Source organism: Tamandua tetradactyla, chromosome X, assembly GCF_023851605.1.
Source record: "Tamandua tetradactyla isolate mTamTet1 chromosome X, mTamTet1.pri, whole genome shotgun sequence".
NCBI lineage: Eukaryota > Metazoa > Chordata > Mammalia > Pilosa > Myrmecophagidae > Tamandua > Tamandua tetradactyla.
In genome coordinates this window covers 100,049,562-100,066,390 of record NC_135353.1, presented here as the reverse complement: position 1 = coordinate 100,066,390, position 16,829 = coordinate 100,049,562, and the positions used below count along the sequence as shown (strand labels likewise).

The window sequence follows — 16,829 nt, the reverse complement described above, 5'->3', positions numbered from 1 at the left end:
CTCATCCATGTTTCTGTATAGTTTATATAATGGTCACTTATGTATTGTGGTAAAATACATACAACACAATTTTCCATTTTAACTGCTTTCTTGTGTACAATTTAATGATATCAGTTATAACCACAACATCGTGAAACCAAAACTACCATCCATTACCAAAACTTTTCCATCACCCCAAAAAGAAACTCTGTACCCATTAAGCAATAAATCCCCATCCCCAACCCCCACCTTGACCCCAGGCAACCTGTAATCTTTCTGTCTCTATGTATTTGCTTATTCTAGGTGTTTCGTGTAAGTTGGAATCACAATATTTGTTCTTTTGTGTCTGGCTCATTTCAATTCAACATAATGTCTTCAAGACTCATCCATGTTGTCACATGTATCAGAATTTCATTCCTTTTTATGGCTGAGTAATATTCCATTGTATGTATATACCAGGTATTGTTTATCCATTCATCTGTTGATGGACACTTGAGTTGCTTTCATGTAAAGGTCACTTTTAATGGCTGCATAATAGTTTACTGAATTAATTTATCCTTATTTACTTAGCCATTTCCCTATTATTATGTTTTTAGATTGTTCCTAAGATTTCTCAATTTTAGGTAATACAATAAACACTTCCTGCTTATAGCTTTTTACTTCTCAAATTGTTTCTCTAGCATCAGATCCTGAGTGTGGAATTATTAGGCCAAAGGTCAAAAACAACTTTTTAAAATTGTCATTTATGTAATATACAGTTAAAAAGACAGAAGTTCTCATAGTGGATGAAAAATTCCTCTAGTCCCAGTCCTTCCCTTTTATCCTGCACTCACTTTCCCTAGAGGCAGCCACTATTGTCTGTTACAAAGATATTTATGGGTTTTAATATATATCATCATATTGCTTTCCCTAAGTTTAGATTTGTTTATCTTGCCAGCAGTCCTGTGTGAACATAATAATTTCATTACAACTTTGACAACTTTATTTTTTTTTAGACAAATGGATCAATAAAGTTTTATTTTCATTTTAATAACTTAGTAATTGCCTTTACTATTTTACTACACACAAAAAATAAATCATTGCTTTCCTCCACTTTTTTTAGTGTCACGGTCCTATAAGAAACATTTTTTATTTGAATAAAGGATATAAAACATGTAGCCTCTCTTCAATCACTTAACATTTCTGATCTTTGCTATAACTGCCTGTAGTTATGTTTTGAGATTCACACATTTCACAATATTAATGAATGACTACTATGTGTCAAGCACTGTTTTGACACCTAGGATACAGAAATGAACAAGTGGCAAAATTTCTGCCCTCATGGAATAAGAATAGAAGTAAACTTCCTCAACATTATAAAGGGCATATAGCACAAGCTCACAGCTAACATCCTATCAAATGGTGAAAAACTGAAAGCTTTCCCTTAAAAATAAAAAACAAGATAAAGATGTCCACTGTCACCACTGTTATTCAATGTTGTACTGGAAGTTCTAGGGAGAGCGATTAGCCAAGAAAAATAAATAAAAGGCATCCAGGGCGGGCCACGGTGGCTCAGCAGGCAAGAATGCTTGCCTGCTATGCCCGAGGACCTGGGTTCGATTCCTGGTGCCTGCCCATGTTAAAAAAAAAAAAAGGCATCCAAATTGGAAGAAGGGAAACTGTCACTATTTGCAGATGACATTATTCTATATATGGAAAATTCATGACAAGGCTCATAGAGCTAACAAATTAAGCAAATTGGTGTGGTACAAGATTAACACCCCCAAATCAGTAGTGTTTATATACACAAATAATGAATAATCAGCAGATGAAACCAATAAATAAATTCCATTCACAATAGCAATTAAAAGAATCTAATATCTAAGAATAAATCTAACCAAGGATGTAAAGGACTTGTACACAGAAAACTACAAAATGTTGCTAAAAGAAATCAAAGAAGACCAAAAGAAACAGGATATTCCATGTTCATGGGTTAGAAGACAATGTCATTAAGATGTCAATCCTCCCCACAGTGATCTACAGATTTAATACAATCTCAATCGAAATTCTAATAACCTTCACAGAAATGGAAAAGCCAATCATCAAATGTATATGGAAGTGTCTCGCAGCGAGCGCGTGCCCGGGGGTCGGGTGGGATGGGGGAGGGTCGGCATTTCCAGTATCAGCGATGTTCCAAAGTTGCCAGTGGTTTCAACGGTCCCTGCCGTCACCGATCGGGGAAACCGGGCCACCGCGAGCGGTTCTTCCCGCGTCCTCCAGAGGTGGCAGCTTCAAAACAGATAAGAACACGAATACCTGCTTATGACGATGATAATACTGTCCTTTATGCATATGAGCCAAACAATACATATATTAATAATCAAGAAAATGTTGTATCTGACACATTCTACCACGAGGAGCAACAAAAAACACTGTTGGACATCCTTTCCCATTGTCAGGTCATATATGATGCTATTCAAAACCTGGATAAGAAGTTTGATACGATGCATGGAAAGGTTACAAAAATCCACCGTTTCAATATGAAAACTATGTGGCAAACTCGTAAGCCACTTGGATATGCGTATAAGAATTATAAGTACCTGCTTTCTAGAAAAATTAGATTCCAGAAAATGAAGAAGAAGGAGCCTCCCTCTACATTCTCCTACCCTGAAAGTTATAGTCCAACCTTGCCAGTGGAAAGGCAGGATAATGAAAGTGGTGATGTTCTGAACAACCCAATAGAAACGACTTTTCAATCGGATGTGCCCTCTGAACCAGAGCAGCCACTTTTCAGGGAGCTGGAGCAGGAGCAGGAGCAGGGCCTTGAGGAGAGCCCACAGTGGCATTCATTTCAGCCATATTTCTCACCAGACGACCCAATGCCTGGTCCGGCTACAATGTCCTGCTTTTCCAGCCCAGGTACTCCAAGCACCAGCAGTTATCTCCTCTGCCGGAGCTTCCAAAGTGCCAGCTTCAACAATGATGGTCCCTGGAGAATGCAGTCCAACAAATAACACTGATCTGATGAATTACAGTTTACTGGAAAATAAGAGCATCAACCAACACACTAACTCATCACCTGTCTGCCTCCCTCCCAATTTCATTACAAGTTCACCAGTTGAACTTGACGCCGGAGAACCGACACAAAGCTTCTCTAAGGATCCTTCAAGCTGGTCAGTGGAAGAAGTGATACAGTTGATGGAACAAATGGATCCTCAGACATTCACCCCGTTTGCTGACCTCTTCTGTCATCACGACATTGATGGGAAGGCTCTCCTACTACTCAAAAGTAACATGATGATGAAGTATATGGGGCTGAAGTTGGGAACAGCTGTGAAACTATGCCACTACATTGATAGACTTAAACACAAAAAATACTTCCATGGTTGAAATATGTTTTTATAAATCTAGATTGTACTTAATTCTGGGGTTATAGAATTGTTTTGCTCTGATTTTATAGAATTTCCTTTAAAATATGTTATATGAATTGTAGAACCACATTACGTCGAATCTACTTTTTAAAAAACTATTTAACATGCTAGTATTTACATATTCAAATTAGCAATTAGTTCTTTGTGTCTTTTTATTTTTTCTAATTGCACAGATTACATATGGACTTCATGCAGGAAACAGAAAAATCTCTGATTCTGGTTAATCTTTATTTATTGAACCAAAACATCTAAATCCCGAAGGGGAAATGTCAAGGACTGACAACTTCTCTAATTAAATCCTTGAGGATTTTTCCTTAGAAGAAAATTTAAAGATGCGATTATAGATATCATCTCTTTCTCAAATATTTTATCTGTCCATTGCTGCAGTGTCCTGTTCATGTTCTACCAGTTTCCTGAAAAGGAAGAGCCATATAACTTATGTTCCTCTGTTATTTATTTCTCAGTATGTTGTATTTGTTTGGATTTTTAAAAAATAAACTTATAGATCTTCCCAAAGCAATAAGTTTTTTTTGATAAATTATAGGTTAGATAGAATAGTCATTTTATGCAGGAGATATTTATACTTCAAGGGTGGTTTAGATGGAGTCTGAATACAGTTTTTTTTCAATGAAATACCTATTATTTTAGAACTTTCCGTATTTTGACTCAGCTTGGACATTTAGCTAGGCATTCATTGTTCTCATCTCTATAAGGATATTTATATCCAAATTTTGAAAAGATACATATTTTATTGAATGTGTTTATTCTTCATATGGATACTATACCATATTTATATTTTATTCTATATCTATAGGTATGCACAGAAATAAACCTTTTATTTTTTAATTTAAGATGTCACTTTGCACCACTGACGAACTACATATATAGTTAGATGTTTTTATTCTGCTAAAAATACGTGCATTCATTGTTTTGGAGGGGTTGAATATATATGCCCTGGAGATATCATAGAGCCCAGGTGCAGTCCCGATGCTTGGAGAGGGTGGAGCTGAGAAAAAGGTGGTCTCCCCAGTGTCCTCCAAGGTTGCATTAGGAGAGAGGTGGGCCACTGCATAGGCCCTTGGAAAGGGTGGGACTGCTACTTTCTAAAGCCCCAAAGATAAAGGACTCTCAGAGTTTGAAATCTAATGGAGTTTGCCTGCAGGTTTTTGACACTGCTTGGGTCCAGTGACCCTGGTTTTCCTTCCAATTTCTCCCTATGGAAATGGAGAAAATTCTATGACTGTCCCTCCTTTGAATGTTGGCAGCAAATAACGTGTTCTTAGTTTTACAGGTCCAGAGCCAGAGGAGAATACTGCCTTAAGACAAGCCATGCCTGTAGCTGACCTTGATGAGAATTTGTAGTGTTTCTGACTTTGTATTGTATTTGTATTGTTACTGAAATTGTTTAAGTCTTTCTGAGACTGTTATGGAATGAATATATTTCGCACTTGGAAAGAACATGTCTTTTGAGGGTTCAAAGGGTGGAATGTGCTGGTTTGGATCTGTTGTGGACCCCAGAAAAGCCATGTCCTTTAATCCTCATTCAATATTGCTGGTGGGTGGGAGGTTTTTCATTGTTCCCATGGAGATGTGACACACCCAATTGTGGGCGGTAACATTTTATTAGATGGTTTCCATGGAGATGTGTCTCCATCCATTCAAGGTGGGGCTGCTTACTGGAGCCCTTTAAGCGGGAGCCATTTTGGAAAAACTTTAGAGCCCATGCAGCTAGAGACCTTTGGAGATGAAGAAGGAAAATGCCGCCCAGGGAACTTCATGAAACAAGAAGCCAGGAGAGAAAGCTAGCAGACTTTGCCATGTGCCCTTCCAGCTGAGAGAGAAACCCTGAACTTTATCGGCCTTTCTTGAGTGAAGGTAACCTTTTGTGGTGCTTTAATTTGGACATTTTCATAGCCTTGCCTTATTTTGGATATTTTCATGGCCTTCGAACTGTAAACTTGCAACTTAATAAATTCTCCTTTAAAAAAAAAAATACGTGCATTGTTTACCATCACTAGTACCTCTCAACTTATTCTTCAGGAGATAAGAAAGAACCACGCAGGGAGGTTCTCTGCCCTATGCAGTGTTTCTAATTTGCTTAGATCTGAGCCATTTATTCTGTTAAATTTTGGAAGATGCACAAGTCCTCACTTGTCATTTTGGGCTTTGTTGTCAAGATAGAACTTTCTAGGGAAACGTTCATTGTTATTCTGTTATTACGTTGTTACTACTTTGTATAATTTTTGGTATAATGTTGATAAGCTGTGAGAGGTAGTGCTAATTTATTAGCCATTTCTTATAAATGTCAATACAATGTACACCACGGACACGAATGTGCATTTTCTTTTTAGAAAACCAAATGTACCTTATATATGAAAGCAGCTATTTTCTAGGTACATGTGGTTCAAAAGGAGGTTTCTTCTGTGTTGTTCTTCACGTTTTATAATGCAAGATTGTAACTTAAACTTGGTCTTCTTTCAAATTGTTTGAGTGAAGATACTGTGCCTAGTTGAATATTCCTCAGGTGTATATATAAATAAGATGTTCTGTAGTTTTCTGATTGTAAAATTTAATAAAGTTAACCAAAACAATTAAAAAATTTATATGGAAGAGTTTGGAGCCCTGAATAGCTAAAGCCATCTTGAAAAAGAAAAATGAAGGTGGAGTACAAACATTTCTTGACTTTAAAACTTACTACAAAGCCACAGTAATCAGAACAGCACAGTGCAAAATTTGTTCTACAACTAATTGTTGCAATGTGCTTTGAAATGTATTACCTTTTTGTACATATATTATTGTTCTAGTTTGCTAACTGCCAAAAGGCAATATATAGACATGTCTCCACCATTCCAGGAGGGTCTTGATTACTTTACTGGAATCCTATGAAAGAGGAAACATTTTGAAGAAAGCAGGAGGATCTGAGAAGCAGAGAACCACAAGAGAGAAAGCTGGGAGATTCAGAGAGAGCAGAGAAGAACAACATAGCCACAAGAAGCAGAGTCCACCAGCCAGCGACCTATAGAGATGAGGAAGGAAAATGCCTCCTGGGGAGCTTCATGAAACAGGAAGCCAGGAGAGAAAGCTAGAAGATGATGCCATGTTTGCCAAGTGCCTTTCCAAATGAGAGAGAAACCCTGACCATGTTTGCCATGTGCCTCCTCAGATGAGAGAGAAACCCTGAACTTCATCAGCTTTCTTGAAGGTTTCTTTCCCTGGATGCCTTAGATTGGATATTTCTATAGACTTGTTTTAATTGGAACATTTTCTCGGCCTTAGAACTGTAAGCTAGCAATTTATTAATTTCCCTTTTTTAAAAGCCATTCTGTTTCTGGTATATTACAACTTTGACAACTTTAGATGTTAACTTAAAATTGATTTTTCCCCCCTTGATCTTGAGGCTTGCTCTTGTGAAGCATATGTATGTAGCAGAGAAGCTTAGCCTACCTATAGGCATGCCTAAGAGTTACTTCTGGAAGACCTCTTTTGTTACTCAGATGTTGTCTCACTCTCTCTAAGCCCAACTCTGTAAGTGAAATCATTGTCCTCCTCCTATGTGGGACATGACATCCAGGGGTGAATGTCTCTCTGGTGGCATGGCAGATGACTCCCAGGGATGAGTCCCAACCCTGGTACCATGGGATCAACAATTCCATACTGACCAAAAGGGGGAAAAGAAGTCTAACTAATTAAGTATCAGTGGCTGAGAGAGTTCAAAAAGAGTAGAGAGGCTACTCTGGAGGTCACTCTTAGGCAAGCTTCAGTTGGACATTGCTACGTATCATAGCTTGCTTGACCCCAGCCAGGACCGTTCCAGCCAATCCTGGAGAACACCTAGTGCAATATGTAGGATTGTGCATGGTTTCCATGTGCTGGGGTGACTTTCTAGGGGCTTGCAGCCTCCAGATGGGTCCCTGGACCAGATAGGTCCTGGGGGCTAGAGGGCCCAGCCTCTCCAGAGCATCAGCTGGTTCTGTCTCCCTATCCCATGTTGTTGACAGCCCTTTCCAATATGAAAGGGTCACAGTGGCCATGGCCCAGGTTCCCCTAGGGAGTGGGATAGGGGGATCGAAGGTGATGGTGGAGTTATACAGAGAAGGTAGGGCTTAACAAACAAGTATGATTGCTGAAACATTATATTGATATTTCTTTTTGTCTCCAGTATCTTAGAACAGCTTGAAGTAAAACCTTAAAATTGTGGGATTGTAGCCCATTCCAAACTCTGAAATCTGGTCTACAACTAATTGTTGTGCTGTGCTTTGAAATTTATGCTTTTTTGTATATATATTATTTTTCACAAAAAAGAAAAGAAAGTCGATTGTGATGATAAAAAATACTTATTCCTTCTAGCCTCCAATGTTCTGGAGCAGTTGGAAGGAAAAATCTGAGTTGATGATATGGTAGCCCATGACAAACTGTGGGATCTTTCCTGTAACTACTTGTTGAAGGTGCTTTGAAAATTATTGCTTTTTTCTTTCTTTGCTTTGTATATATGTTATATTATACAATAAAAAAGTTTAAAAGATTGACTTTGCTCATTTTCATTCATCCAACAAACATTCCAGTAGCTACTACATGCTACAAACTGAGGATACAAAGAATGAGACCCAGCCTCTGCCGGTCTAGACTGACACAAGAAGCAGAAACTTAGGAATACGGTATGATCAGTGCAATGGGAATAATGTGAAAGGAAGAGGGAAAATTGAGAGGAAGAAGTAATCAACTTTGCAGGGTATCTGAAGGTGGGGAGGGTGAGAAAAAGCTTTATGATATAAAGAACCTTTAAGCTGAGTCTAGATGGATAAATGAGGTTTCCCAGTAGGGGGATGAGTACATTCCAAGCAGATAGTACATATCCAAAAGCCAGAACCTTGAATCAGCATGGAATGTTAAGAGAACTGCAAGGAATACAATGTGATTGGAGCACTGGATATGTGGGGAAGAAAGGTGAGAATAAGGGTAAGGGTAGGAAAGGCAGGGCTGATCATGAAACAGATGCCAAAAGGGTTTATAGGCCACCATTGCGGTTTGGTAAAGCTGCCAAAATGCAATATACCAGAAATGGGTTGGTTTTTACAATGGGGATTTATTAACTTGCAATTTACAGCTCTTAGGCCTTGAAAATGTCCAACTGATGGCGTCAACAAGGTGATACCTAGACTCAAGATAGGCAGTCAGTATCTGGGGCTCCTCTGTCATATGGCAGGGCACATGGCAACATGTGCTGTTCCTTCTCTTTCAGGTTTCATTGTTTCCAGCTTCTGGCTTCAGTGGATCCCTTTCTCAGCTTCTCTGGTGCTCTTCTCTGTGAGCTTCTGTTAATTTCATCTCTTTGTTTCTGTATGCGTTTTATTCTCTTATAAAGGACTCCAGCAAGAGGATTAAGAGGTGGGTCACGTTTCAGTTGAAATAACCTAATCAAAATTTCTACCCACAATAGGTCTACACCCACAGGAATGGATTAAAAGAACATGGCATTTTCTGGGGTACAAAACAGCTTCAACTATCACACTTCACCCTCTGGATCCCCAAAAGACATGTTCTTTCCAAATGCAAGATAACATTCATTCCATTACAATATCACAAAAGATTTAAATCTTTTCAGTAAACAGTATTAAGTACAAAGTCTCATCAAAATCAGTTACAGGTGTGGTCTGTCCTGGAGCAAACTTCCCCTCTGGCTGTTGACCTGTGAAACTTAGAATATGCTATTTGCTTCCAATATACAAAGGAGGGACAGTCATAGAGTGAACATTCTCATTTCCATAGGGAGAAATTGGAAGGAAAATAGGGGTCACTGGATCCAAACAGTTCCCAAAACATGCAGGGCATACTTCATTACATTTCCAGGCCTGAAAGTCATCTATAGAATTATGTTTTGTCCTTGGGGTCTGATACAGCGGAAGCCTCATCCTTTCCAAAAGCTTGTACAGAGGCCCTGCTCTCTCCAAACACTGGGGTGGGTGAGGGTCCAACATACCCAAGCATTTGGGAGACAGCTATGCTCTCGGCTCCACCCTCCTCAAGCATTGGGGTGGTGGCTGTACTCTCTGCCTTCTCCAAGGCACAGTCTCAACACTCTCAGAACAATGGGGTGTTCTGGGGTGGTAGCATTTTCCTGAACAACAGAGCAGGAAAGTAAGCCCTCTGTAAGCTATGGGGTAAATTCACCCTTTCCGTGTATATGGGTGGGTCTGCTCTCCTGGCCCAAGGTGTCTTTGCTCTAGACCTCAGCTTCCACGGTTCTGCCTTTGAGGTCGTTTTTCTTTAAATCTGTCCCTTTTCTGGCCCTTTTTGTCAGTGGTTCCTTTCATACAGATCTTGCAAGAAATTTGTCAGTTTCTCATGCAGCACACAGAAGACCCAACCATCAGACAATAGGACTTTGCACAAATCTTTTCTGAATAACTCCATCTCCAATCCTGACTCATACTGAAATGGCTGACTGGTTCCATGTTCAGTTAAATCCCCACATAGGGCTCTATCATCTGGGGACTCACTTTCCAGAAACTCAGAATTTTCCACATCATCAGTTTCTGGTTTCTTTGTACCCAAAAGTTCAGTTCTCAGCTTATCCCTTTCCTCTCACATTTTGTTATAAGCTGCAAGGAGAAGCCAGGCAGCACTTTCTGCATTTAATTTGGAAATCTCTTCAGCTTAATATCCAATCTCATCACTCAAATTTTTCCATCCATCTGACATCAGGACTCAATTTTGTCAAATTCTCTGCCACTTTAAAACAAGGGTCACCTTTTCTCCAGTTTGCAATGACACATTCATCATTTCTGTGTAAGGCCTTATCAGAAGTACCTTTAGGGTCCATATTTCTACCAACAGTCTCTTTGGAGCAATCTAGGCATTTTCTATCAAGCACCTCACAATTCTTCTAGAATCTTCTCTTTACCCATTTATAAAAGTCATTCTAGCATTTTTGGTATTTGCATCTCAGCACCCACCTCTTCTGGTACCAAAATCTGTTTTGGTTTGCTAAAGCTGATGAAATGCAATATACAGAAATGGTCTGGCTTTTAACAATGGGGATTTAATAGCTTACAAGTTCACAATTCTAAGTCCATCAAAATGTGCAAATTAAGATATCAATAGGATGATACCTTCTCTGAAGACAGGCTGCTTGCAATATGGACTCCTCTGTCAGATAGCAAGACACACAGTGATGTCTGCTGGTCCTTCTCTCCCAGGTTTTGTTGCTTTCAGATTCTGGTTTCAGTGGCTCCCTCTCTCAGCTTCTCTGGTGCTCTTCTTGTTAGCTTCTCTTAATTTCATCTCTTTGCTCCTGTATGTGTTATATCCTCTTATAAAAGACTCCAGTAAGAGGATCAAGACCCACCTGAATGAGGTGGGTCACATCTCAACTGAAATAGCCTAATCATAATGCCCCAACCACAATAGGTCTACACCCACAGGAATGGGTTAAAAGAACATGGCCTGGCCTCTTGCCTTCCTCACCTCTGTCTTTGGGATAGTGCCCAATGTCCTCTTACATGTGTTCTCAATAAATTTTCTATCTGCTTACTCTTTGGGCTGTGCCCTTGAATTCTTTCTCATGGCATGAGCAAGAACCTGGAATCCAAAATCAGGCAAGATGTTTCAGCGAGCCACCCAGGAGACATTTCTCTTTGACCATCTGGACTGTACTCTAGTGCAGACTCTAAGCAGTAAGTTAAGAGCACAGACACTTCTAGGAAGATGAGTGAGTCAGCTCACCAGCTTTTGGATGGTACCAGGCCACCCATCTCCTAAGTCTTTGAGCACCCTGGAGATAGGGAGCCTGATCCAATGGGCCCAATGGATCAGTGCTTGAAACAGTATGCCAGTGACCTGGGATGCTGGGCACCAGTAGTGAAATCTGCCTTTTTCTTCTTTCTCTTCCTTAGAAATGGGGAGTGCTCCCAGTCTACTACAATCCTGCCTGGCCACAGTATTGTCTAGAGGACAGTCACTGTTAGCGCACAAATGGAATAGTCAGTCATAACCCTATCTTACTATTAAGTCTCTTTTGTAGAAGGGAGGGAAAGTGGCAAGAAATTCCTTACATATAGCTTTTTTTTTTTTTAACACGGACAGGCACTGGGAACCAAACCCAGATCTCTGGCATGGCAGGCAAGAACTCTGCCACTGAGCCACCATTGTCCACGTACAGCTTTTATGGCCTTATACCAGGACAAACCCATGAAGGGCTCTTGCAAATTATGTTATGCCCAAGAGAACTATCAAAAACTTCTACCTCATAACTATTCTTTGAGGAAGGAAGCAAATGTTTTAAATACCCCCTTTTAAAAAGCCCCTCTTCCTGGAATTGTCATTAAAATCCATTGCAGCTGAATATAAAAGCCAACAGTCAATATAAGTTAAAGATGGGGAACCATAGCCCTCGAATGGAACTCTCAATTATAATACCATCCTTCAATCTGTAAAAGACAGGAAAAGTAGTAAAAAAAAATTGCTATGCCCAGATATTTATGACTCTCTATCAAAAAAAGGATCTTACGAGAAACTTGTAGCTCATATTATGCCCATGTCTCAATTTCCATTAAAGGAAAAACACCTGTGTGTTAAAAGGCATTGAAAAAAAATGTACCATTAAGCTGGTTAATTGTAAGAAGCCAAAGGAAATCACTTAGGAGAAAGAGGAAAATCTGGTTCTGTTCCTGAGGAGGCTAATAGAAGCCTTGATTCCCAGGAAGGCCAGATTTGCTGGGCATGCATTTCATCAGCCTGTGAGCCCCTACATTTGGAGAAAACTGCAAAAGCTCTCCATGGGTCACAAACTCCCACTAATGACTTTTTAGAAACTACCTTTTCTGTCCTTAACTATCAAAAACAAGACCAAGGAGGAAGAGAAGGCAAAGAAAGGTAAGCAAAACAAAAACCAAAAAAAACCCTGAGAGCTTTCTGCTCATGGACGCTGCTGAGAAAGAATCATTGAAATCTTTCCCCCCACTGCTGTCATGTCCGAGTCAGAGTCTCCTAAAGAGCCTGAACAGCTACAGAAACTTCACCAGAGGGTTAAGCTTTGAAACAACCAATGAGAATCTGAGGAGCCTATTTGAGCAATGGGGAACACTCAGACTGTGTAGCAATGAGAGAACCAAACACCAAATATTCCAGAGGCTTTGGGTTTGTCACCTATGCCACTGTAGAGAAGGTGGATGCAGCCATGAATGCAAGGCCACATAAAGTGCATTAAAGAGTTGTGGAACCAAAGAGGACTGTCTCAGGAAAAGGTTCTGAAAGACCAGGTGCCCACTTAACTGTGAAAAAGTTCTTTGTTGGTTGCGTTAAAGAAGACACTGAAGAGTATCACCTAAGAGGTTATTTTGAGCAGTATGGGAAAATTGAATTGATTGAAATCATGACTGACCTAGGCAGTGGCAAGAAGAGAGGCTTTGTTTTTGTAACCTTTGATGACTATGACTCTGTGGATAAGATTATAATTCAGAAGTACCATACTGTGAATGGCCATAACAGTGAAGTAAGGAAAGCCCTAAGCAAGAGACGGCCAGTGCTTCATTCAGCCAAAGAAGTCAAAGTGGTTCTGGAAACTTCACTGGTGGTCATGGAGGTGGTTTTGGTGAGAATGACAACTTTGGTCATGGGTCATGCTGGCTTTGGTGGCAGCAGGGATGGCTATAATGGATTTGATAATGATAGAAGCAATTTTGGAGGCGGCAGAGGCTACAAAGATTTTGGCAATTGCAACAATCAATCTTCAAATTTTGGACCCATGAAGGGAGGAAACTTTGGAGGCAGAAGTTCTGGCCCTTATAGTGGTGGAGGCCAATACTTTGCCAAACCACAAAACCAAGGTGGCTATGGTGGTTTCAGCAGCAGCATTAGCTATGGCAGTGGCAGAAGGTTTTAATTACTTCCAGGAAACAAAGCTTAGCAGGAGATGAGAGCCAGAGAAGCGACAGGGAAGCTTCAGGTTACAACGTATTTGTGAACTCAGCCAAACACAGTGGTGGTAGGGCCCAGCTGCTACAAAGAAGACACGTTTTAGGCAATACTCGTGTGTATGGGCAAAAAAACACAAGGATTGTATTTGTGACTAATTGTATAACAGATTATTTTAGTTTCTTTCTGTAGAAAGTATAAAGCATTGCAACAAAGGGTTTTAATGTAGATTTGTTTTTTGCACCCATGCTGTTGACTGCTATATGTAATAGTCTGATTCATGACACTAAATAAATGTGTCTTAAAAAAAGAAAGGAAAAAAAACAGAGAACAAGCTCAATTTATGCAGTCATTGTTAACAGTGCCCTGTCCTCTCGAGGTCACCCAAATTGTGGTTCCAGGCCTCAAGGGTCTTGCTTCAATTGTGAGTCAGAAGTCCATTGGCAAAAAGGGTGCCAGAAACCTCAAGACAACCCACAACCTCAGGACCTACTGGGGCCTTGCCCCAGATGTCACCAACATGGGCTTCGGGCCCAGGGACTGTACTGTCTCCCAAAGGGGAGGCAGGATGCTAGTGGCAAGTGAAGATAACTAAAGGTGTCTGAGGCCACATTTGGCTCTGCTGACTTCACATTTGATCAACTTAGAGGAGCCCTGGCTGAACTCGACATGACAGGTAAGATTATTAATTTCTTAATTAATACTGAAGCCACTCTGTTCTAAACTGTCACTCTGGGCCAACTTCCATTCGGACTTGCTTAATTATGGGAGTTGATAGTAAAGCCAAAACCAAAACCTTCACTATCCCTCTCCTTTGTAAGCTCACAGACATTCTAGTATCCCATCGATTTCTCATTTCCCCTGAATGCCTCACCCCCTGTTAAGAAGGATCTTCTCCACTGCTTGGAGAGGGGCACCTTAAGACTCAGAAACTGGCTAGTGTTACCCCTTGTTTTCCCCAAGGCCCATACTAGATCCAAGGCCTCTTGGCATTCCCCCAAAAATCTTTAAGCAAATAAACCTGTCTATATAGAATAAAGGCACCCCAGGGCAAGCCCACTGAGTAGCCCTGTCTGCATTCAAATTTTCAGCCCTAAATCCTAAAAAACACACTCTTTTGTATTCCTCATCACCCTAACTCTCCATACCTATTTGCTTTTAAATAGCAAAAATGTAAAAATAAAATTCCTACCATGTTCATTTAGTGCTGCCCCAAGGATGGGGGTACACCATGTTCATGGATTGGAAGACTAAATAGAGTTAAGATGTCAACTACCTAAATTGATTTACAGATTCAATGCAATGCCAATTAAAATCCCAAAAACTTACTTTTCAGAAATAGAAAAAACAATAACCAAATTTATCTGGAAGGGCAGGGTACCCTGAATAGCTAAAAGTATCCTGAGAAAAAAAGATGAAGTCAGAGGTCTCATGCTACCTGACTTTAAGGCATATTATGAAGCTACAGTGGTCAAAACAGCATGGTATTGGCATAAAGATAGATATATCGACCAATGGAATCGAATAGAGTGCTCAGATATAGACCCTCTCATCTATGGACAATTGATCTCTGATAAGGCAGTCAAGCCAACTCACCTGGGACAGAACAGTCTCTTTGATAAATGATGCCTAGAAGTTTTGAACTGGATACCCATATGCAAAAGAATGAAAGAGGATCCATATCTCACACCCTATACAAAAATTAACTGAAAATGGATCAAAGACCTAAGCATTAGATCTAAGACCATAAAACTGTTAGAAGAAAATGTAGGGAAATATCTTATAAATCTTATAAAGGGAGGTGGTTTCCTAGACCATGCACCCAAAGCAAGAGCATTGAAGAACGAAATAAATAAATGGGAACTTCTCAAATTAAACACTTTTGTGCATCAAAGAACTTTGTCAAGAAAGTAAAAAGACAGCCTATACAACGGGAGACAATATTTGGAAATGATATTTCAGATAAAGGTCTAGTATCCAGAATATATAAAGAGAATGTCCAACTCAACATCAGAAAGCAGACAACTCAATTACAAAATGGGGAAAAGACATGAACAGACACTTCTCAGAAGAGGAAATGTAAATGACCAAAAGGCACATGAAGAGATGCTCAACTCCCCTGGCTATTAGGGAAATGCAAATCAAGACCACAATGAGATATCATCTCACACCCACCAGAATGGTCATAATCAATAAAACAGAAAATGACAAGTGCTGGAGAGGATGTGGAGAAAGAGGCACACTTATCCACTGTTGGTGGGAATGCCAAATGGTATGACCGCTGTGGAAGGCAGTTTGGCAGCTCCTCAGGAAGCTAAGTATAGAATTGCCATATGATCTGGTAATACCATTGCTAGGTATCCACTCCCAGGACATGAGGGCAAGGACACAAATGGACATTTGCACACCAGTGTTTATAGCTGCATTATTTACAATTGCAAAGAGATGGAAACAGCCAAAATGTCCATCAACAGACGGGTGTCTAAACAAACTGTGGTATATACATATGATGGAATATTATGCAGCTTTAAGACAGAATAAAGCTGTGAAGTATGTAACCACATGGATGGACCTTAAGGACATTATGCTGAGTGAGATTAGCCAGAAACAGAAGGACAAATACTGTACGGTCTCACTGATATGAACCAACATTAGTGAATAAACTTGGAGAATTTCATTGGTAACAGAGACCATCAGGAGATGGAAATAGGGTAAGATATTGGGTAATTGGAGCTGAAGGGATACAGACTGTGCAACAGGACTGATTGTAAAAACTCAGAAATGGACAGCACAATACTACCTAACTGTAATACAATTATGTTAAAACACTGAATGAAGCTGAATGTGAGAATGATAGAGGGAGGAGGGCTGGGGGCACAAATGAAATCAGAAAAAAAGATGATAAAGACTGAGATGGTATAATCTAGGAATGCCTAGAGTGTATAATGATAGTGACTAAATGTACAAATTTAAAAAGTGTTTTTGCATGAGGAAGAAGAAATGAATGTCATTAGTGCAGGGTGCTGAAAATAGATGGTAATTAACATTTTTAAATTTTAGCTTATGTGTGAGACTAAAGCAAAAAATGTTTATTTGGTACAAAATTTATATTTTGACTAGTGCATTTCCCATATAACTTATGTAGACAGCTTAATTGAACACCATAAGTCCATGGAACCTTGAGTAGGACATGAGATTTTGTTAGTTTGTCCAGAGTGATGCCCCGTTAAATCCCAGAGTGATTTGATCAGTGAGTGGAAAAGTATTTGCAAAGTCCCCTTCAGGGAATGGTGAGAACAGGGGAAAATTCAACCTCCCCAAGTTGAATTTTTGATATTCTCACAAGCAGTGTGGACAACCAAAGCTATAGGCTGAGTCCCCAGTCTTGGGGTTTGTTCATATGAAACTTAACCCCACAAAGGATAGGTCAAGCCTACTTAAAACTAGGCCTAAGAGTCACCCCCAAGAGAACCTTTTTTGTTGCTCAGATATGGCCTCTCACTCCATCCAACACAACAAGTAAACTCA

The 16,829-nt window shown here is 39.9% G+C and overlaps 2 pseudogenes; both read left to right on the top strand.

Moving 5' to 3' along the window:
- The first annotated feature begins 2,114 nt into the window (after positions 1–2,114).
- LOC143671969 (sex comb on midleg-like protein 1 pseudogene) lies at positions 2,115–3,348 on the top strand (annotated as a pseudogene).
- Positions 3,349–12,355: 9,007 nt separating this feature from the next.
- On the top strand, positions 12,356–13,269 carry LOC143670121 (heterogeneous nuclear ribonucleoprotein A1-like 2; annotated as a pseudogene).
- The last annotated feature ends 3,560 nt before the right edge of the window (positions 13,270–16,829 follow it).